Genomic DNA, 7,185 nt, shown 5'->3' on the forward strand with positions numbered 1-7,185 from the left:
ATATATATGTAGTGTGGATGGGGGTAAATATGTGTGTTGTAAGGGGTACCGTGATACTGGTACCTGATGAGGATAAAATATAGGGTGGAGTGTTGATGGGTGAACAGTGTGGATAATTAATCTATTTGGAAAAGGGAGGGAAAAAGGGGGGAGGTTATGCATCGTGGAGTGTGTGTTAGTTTTCCAGTGATGAGAAAAATAATGAATAATAACAATGAAGAGGGAAACTGTATTAAGACTGAATAGATCCCAAATGAATTATAAGTAGTGATGATAATATGTATATGGTTGCTTAGGTACAGCGAAAGGATGCGATAGAGTAAATAATCTAATATGAATCAGAGGAAGGAGTTGTAGCTGGTATACTCGTTCAGGCCATTAGGGACCACTGTATTTAATTCGAAAATCCATTTACTTTCTTTTTTGAGAAGTTCTTGCGTGAGATTTCCCCCTCTTATGCCTAGTCGGACCTGTTCAAGGCCAAAAGCTTTCAGATCTTTAGGGTTTCCTTCATGGTGGTAAGGAAGTGGCGGGCCACTGAAGTGAGCTTTTTGAATTTTGTCATATCAGTTTTGGCGTTCCTTATATTGCCAATGTGTTCTAGTAATCTGTTTTTTTAAGGCCCTGGTGGTCATGCCCACGTATTTTAGTTCACATGGGCAGGTTAGACAATAGATGACTCCCATCGTACTACAGCTGATGAATTGTTGGATAGTAAGTATTTTCCCATATCTGTTGTTAATCCTTTCAACCTTTTGAATAAATGGGCATGCTTTGCAGTTCCTGCATGCATAAGTGCCTTTTAGTAGGGGTTTGCTTCTGGGATTCCCTATGTAATGACTTTGGACCAGGGTGTCCCTTAGGTTTCTGGATCTTCTCCAGCTGAAGGCTGGTCTCTCTGGCAATAATTTTTGTAGGTCGTTGTCATTTTTGAGGATATACCAGTGTTTGCTAATGATATTTTGTAGTTCTTTCCACTCACTGCAATAGTTTGTGACATATCTCAGAGTTGATGTCTCCTTGTCAGTTCTGGTTTTCTTTTTAGGAAAAATAAGATCTTCTCTGGTTGTTTGAAGGGCAATAGATCTTGCCTTTTTAACGGCTCTTCTACTGTATCCCCTCTCCATCAGGCGTATCATGAGATCATTACTTTTTGAATTGAAACTATCTCTGTTGGAGCAATTCCTCCTCAATCTTAAAAATTCCCCTTTGGGGAGATTTCTGATTGTGGGGGGGAAATGTGAGCTGTCCCTGTGGAGGAGGCTGTTAGTGGCAGTCTCTTTGCGATAGAGCTCTGTTTGGATGTAATCATTGGTGCCTCGAAAGATATGGAGGTCCAGGAAAGTTGCTTCCAATTGACTGATATTATAGGTGAGTTTTAAATTAAGGTTATTATTGTTCAGTGTGGAAATAAACTCCAGAAGGTCTGTTTTTGATCCATGCCAAATCATGAGGATATCATCGATATACCTAAGCCAGGTGGTCACCTGGCAAGTATATCTTTCATTGGCCTCTGAGAAGACAGACTCTCTCTCCCACCATCCGAGGAACAGGTTGGCATACGTGGGTGCACATGCCGCTCCCATCGCTGTCCCTCGGACCTGGAGAAAGAATCTGTCATTGAATGTAAAGTATTTTTTTTTAAGAATAAATTCCAGAAGTGTCAGCAGGAGTTCATTGAAGTCACTGTTCTCTTCAGATGCCAGGAAGTATTTAATTGCTGTAAGGCCTTGATCGTGATGGATGCTAGTATATAGTGACTCCACGTCCAGAGTCACTAGATATTGATCTTTATCCAGTATCACGTCATTGAGGCGTCTGAGTACATCGCTGGTATCTTGTACATAAGATGAGAGTGATAACACGTGGTGTCGGAGATGATGATCACAAAAAATACTGGCCTGTTCCGAAAGGCCACCTATCCCCGACACAATTGGTCTTCCCGGTGGTCTCTCGAGGTTCTTATGTACCTAAGGTAGCATATAAAATGTGGGTACTTTCGGATGTTCAACAGTCAAAAAAGTGTGTTCACTTTTAGTTATTGTGCCATTTTTAAGTGCCTGTTCTAAAATCCTGTTATAGCTGATCCTATAGTTGTCAGTAGGATTAAATATGAGTTGCTGATAACAGGATTTATCCAGGAGTTGTCGTAGAGCTTCTGTTAAGTATAGATCTTTCGGCCAGAGTACGATGTTTCCGCCTTTATCGGCTTGTTTGATGATTACATCATCCCAGACCCTCATGTCTGCCAGAGCTTCTCTTTCTTCTTGTGAGAGGTTAGTACTAGCCTTTTGGATTGGCTTGGTTATATAGAGTTGATCCATTGATTTAGATACTATGTCTGTGAAAATTTTAACTTCCGGACAAAGGTTCATTGCAGGAGAGAAGGTGCTTCTTCTTTTAGTATTTCCCTGGTGTTTCTCTGGGTGGACTGCCCTGTTTCTGATTCCGCTGCTAATTCTTCCAGCATCCGCAATGCTTCTTCATCTTCCAATGTGTCAGGTATTGTTGGGTTGATCTCAGAGTTCATCTCCTGGGTCAGGGTATGTCCTTTTTCCTGATTTGCGAAGAATTTCTTTATAAGGATCTTCCGACAGAATAGCTGTAGATCTTTTTCCCATTGGAATCTGTTTAGGGAGCTTTCAGGGGAGAAGGACAGTCCTTTACTAAGGACCTTTTCTTGTGTTTTAGATAGTGTTCGTGAAGAGAGATTGATAACCTTTAATTGTGAATCAGAGTCTTCTGTGGTCAAGATTACGTTTGGAACCGGGGCGATTGTCTTTGCGGTTGTGGGGTACCCCATGTTCTTACGTTGCCTCTTCCTCTTCTTCCCCCTCCGTATTCTCCTCTTTTGGGGTTCCGATACCTGGTTTTGGTAAAGGGGCCCGCCTCTAAAAAATCCTGGAGTCCCGGGGTTTGTGTAGTTGAATCCTCTGCTTCTGAAAAATCCGTATCTGATGAACTTTGTTCTGTAAAGTATCTACGCCCTCTAGTTTGGCGTGCGTTTGACCATCGAAAGATGTTGCCGCTTGAGAAGTCCTTTTTGTCAGGATTAATTCGTCCTCGTATTTGTTGAGGTCTTCTAATGTGGTTTGAATGTATATATATCCGATTATGAATCCACAATATGTATAATTACAAGTTAAATTACTCCTGTGGAGGTGCACCCCTGAGAGTAGAAAATGTACCAATTCAAAAGGGAAGAAAAGAAAAAAAATACTCTCCTTTGTTTGGGGGCACGCTTTATCAAAATGAAGAAAAACTTTTGAGATATTAGTAGGTTCTAAAATATAACTTTTAATACTTTATATTTAAAAGGCTGTTATTGACATAAACATAGACAGACTACATAAAACATAGAAAAGTGGTATAAACCACTAAATGAACTTTTTTAGAGTTCTTCCAGCAGTGTGTCGCTGGTGTCATCACTGTCACATGATTCTGCAACTAGATCTATTGGAGAATCTTGATTCACACAACATCTTTTTCCTGAATTTAAACTGCTGTGAAGATTGTCTGGGTGAAGACGTGATTTCCTTAGATTTGCAGACTGAGGAAAAGGGATTCATTTTGCCACATGCAGTGCAAATTTTACCAGTGGCAGGACAGTCTCCTGAATGTGGATAGGGGCGCCCACACCTGTAACATGATTTAGCTTTCCTTGTCTCCAGAATGTAATGTATTGCACACATGCAGCTGACTCATGCCCCTCTCCATGATATGCATTCAATGCCGCCTGTGATCGGCAGTGAGGGGGAGGTTGTATGGCGAGGATGACTTCTTGTGGAGAGAAAAAGCCCTCCTCACTGTCCACCCCCCCCCCTCGCCATATTCAATGTTTTGCAAAAATCCTCGCTGTCCTTTTCCCTTAAATGGCTAGGTTTACCTCAAATGCAGTGAGCCTGCTGCATTTTGTGGCAAGCCCCGTCATTTTGATGGCCACACTTGCCGTTTCGACCTTGCCTCAGGGAACAGGCGAGTAGGAAACGGCGAGTGAATGAGACGGCTTTAAAAATTCTGATGGCAAGCTATCGGAACTGCTTTCCATCAGGGGCTTGCTGCCTGCATTGAATATAGCTACATGTCTTTTGCATGTGTATCTGAAAGTTCGAGATTTCAAACATACAGTATATTGCTGCAGCTCAGTCAGCATCATTTCAGATTTAAGAGCACGTCTGCGTAACTTTCCACATTTCCCAAATGCAATTAGCTGCTGCTTAATTTCATCTTGTAGATGATGGAATTGACAAGGTTGTCAAGAATCCAGGTATTTTCAATGTGGCAGGCTGCATTTTGTTGCAAAACAGGCCATTCAGAGACTCCCTGCATTTGTTATAATCCCTGGTGTCTTCTTCTGTCAAAGTAAAAGAAAGTCCTGGCATCGAGCATGAAGCCCATAGAAATTTACATGTAGGTAAGCGGCACTTATGTGGTATAATATGTAATAGCCATTATGGTGTAAGGTATATTATGTAATTAATGGGCATCAAAGATTATGGCATAATGTGTAATGGGCATCACGGTGTGGCAAAACATGTAATGGGCATTACATTGTGTGATGTAACATGTAATGGACATTATGTTGTGTGATGTAACATGTAATGGACATTATGTTGTGTGACATAACATATAATGGGCATTTTGGTGTGCAAAATCAAGAATAAAACTGAAGCATAGTTAGAAAAAAAACATGAAAAGGTGGGTCAGGGGGCGGGCTAGGGGAAGATGAATGGGTGGGTTGCGGGCAGGTCAAGGGCATGCCACTGCCCAGGAACCTCTCAATACAATGGTGGTAACCCTAACCCACAGGGGACATCACACAGACATCCTGTCTCTAGCACACACCGGTCACTGTGACACTGACAACACAGAGGACATCACACTGACATCCTGTCTCTAGCACACACCAATCACTGTCACACTGACACCACAGAGGACATCACACTGACATCCTGTCTCTAGCACACACCGGTCACTGTCACACTGACACCACAGAGGACATCACACTGACATCCTCTCTCTAGAACACACCTGTCACTGTCACACTGACACCACAGAGGACATCACACTGACATCCTGTCTCTAGCACACACCAATCACTGTCACACTGACACCACAGAGGACATCACACTGACATCCTGTCTCTAGCACACACCGGACACTGTCACACTGACACCATAGAGGTCATCACACTGACACCACAGAGGAAATAACACATACCCTCTTACACGTAAAGAACAAACATTGGTACAAATTCAGAAAGGGGTGTGTTCACTATTAAAAGAGGCATGGTCAAGTCCCCTTTCCTATACTTACAATGGGCAGTTGGAGACCCAAAAAAAGGTATAGGCCATAAAAAATGGTACTGTCCCTGCCAAATAGGAGGGTATGGGTCACACAGAGATCCTGTCTCTAGCATACACCAGTCACTGTAATTCTGTGTACCTGATGGCTGCCGAGACTCGGCGAGTTGCCGATATCGCCCAAGAGGGAGAAATGCATGAAGACGGTGTGCGAGGGGGGTTTATTCTGCATTGAGCAGCATGGAACAGCTGTCGATCTGGCAGCTTGCCTGCCAAGTCTATTTCTACTTTCAATCCCGATGCAGCGGTGCCGCGCATCGGGATTGAATCTGCATCGAATGCAGCTGACATTGTTCAATTCAGTTTCATTTTTGAATCAATTTGGACTACAGAAGGAGCCGGTCTCCCTCTTGCTGGCGAATCGCCAGACTGTCACCGCTGGCGATCCGCCAGCAGCCCGGCTCTCCATCTGACTGAGACGCGTGTGCGTCTCACGCGCACGCTCATCTCAGTTTCCGTGCGGCGGGGCGACGGGAACCTGTCCGTCTCCGCTTCAGGGAGACGGACAGAGTTAGGGGGGGGGGGTGCGGGGAGGCGGTGGGGACCCCGGGTGACCGCCGACAAGCCGACGGGGACCCTGGGGAGGCGCCGTCGGAAGGGGACGCGCCCGCATCTCGTGCGCGCGTGTCCCCTTTTGCAGATACAGATGGCAGCTGGCGGGGGATGGCGGCTGGCGTCGCCATCGCCATACCCTGCAAAGACAAGCCCGGCTCCATCTGTATATATTTCAAATCGAATTGAAAATTACACTGAATCAAACTGTGTGCACATAGCATAACACTGACACCACAGAATTTCCATCTTATTTCCATGCAGTGTCTCTGGGGGATTTCCTGTCACATCTCACATGTCACTCTCTATATATATCTCATTGTACAGGAGACGTCTTATAGCTTCTGACTGACAGCCCAGATACAGCAAGATGGTGTCTCCCAGTTACCTGCTGGCTGTGATACTCATTTATATTCAGGGTGAGAGATTGGGGGCATTACATGGTGCTGTGTGGGGGAATCTATACATGTAACATAAGTAATCAGAGCAGGATGTATATGACTATATAAAGACATGTATCAGTAATGACTGTGTCTCCTCTAATCCTCAGGGTCCTGTGGGCAGATTGTGATGACTCAGACCCCAGGTTATATCTCTATGTCACCAGGAGGAGCAGCCACCATCTCATGTACAGCCAGTAGTACTATAAGTACCAGCTACTTACACTGGTACCAACAGAAATCAGGACAATCTCCAAAGCTTATTATTTATTCTACAAGCAGCCGACCTACAGGAGTCCCAGACAGGATCAGTGGATCTGGATCTGGTGCTGCATACACACTGACAATTAGTGGAGTGACAGCAGAGGATGAGGCAGTATATTACTGTCAGCAGGCTGCTCAGTTCCCTCTCACACAGTGATACAGAGCCGTACAATAACCTCCTTCCTCTTTCTAAGAAACGGTATGGACTTTAATTAGAGCACTCCAGGGAGGCAGCTGTACGGTCTACCCTTAATGACTCATGAAGATACTATATAAAAAAGATAAAGTAGGGTACTTTTTTCCTAGCACGGCGCCCTTCAGGTCCCATCGCATACCATAACTTAAGGTATGCGATGGGACCCGATCAGACCCGACCAACCCGATTTTCGGACCTTTTATAGGTTATTGTACAATTAAAAAATCGGTCGCATTGCATGCCATTATAATGGCATGCAATGTGATGCGACGCGACCGACCCAATTTTCCAATTGGACCCAATGTTAAATTGTACCTGACACCCGATTTTACATTGGATCCAATGTTAAATGCCCCCCAGACCCGATTTT

This window comes from Crinia signifera, chromosome 1 (assembly GCF_055691185.1).
Source record: "Crinia signifera chromosome 1, ASM5569118v1, whole genome shotgun sequence".
In the NCBI taxonomy this organism is placed as follows: Eukaryota; Metazoa; Chordata; class Amphibia; order Anura; family Myobatrachidae; genus Crinia; species Crinia signifera.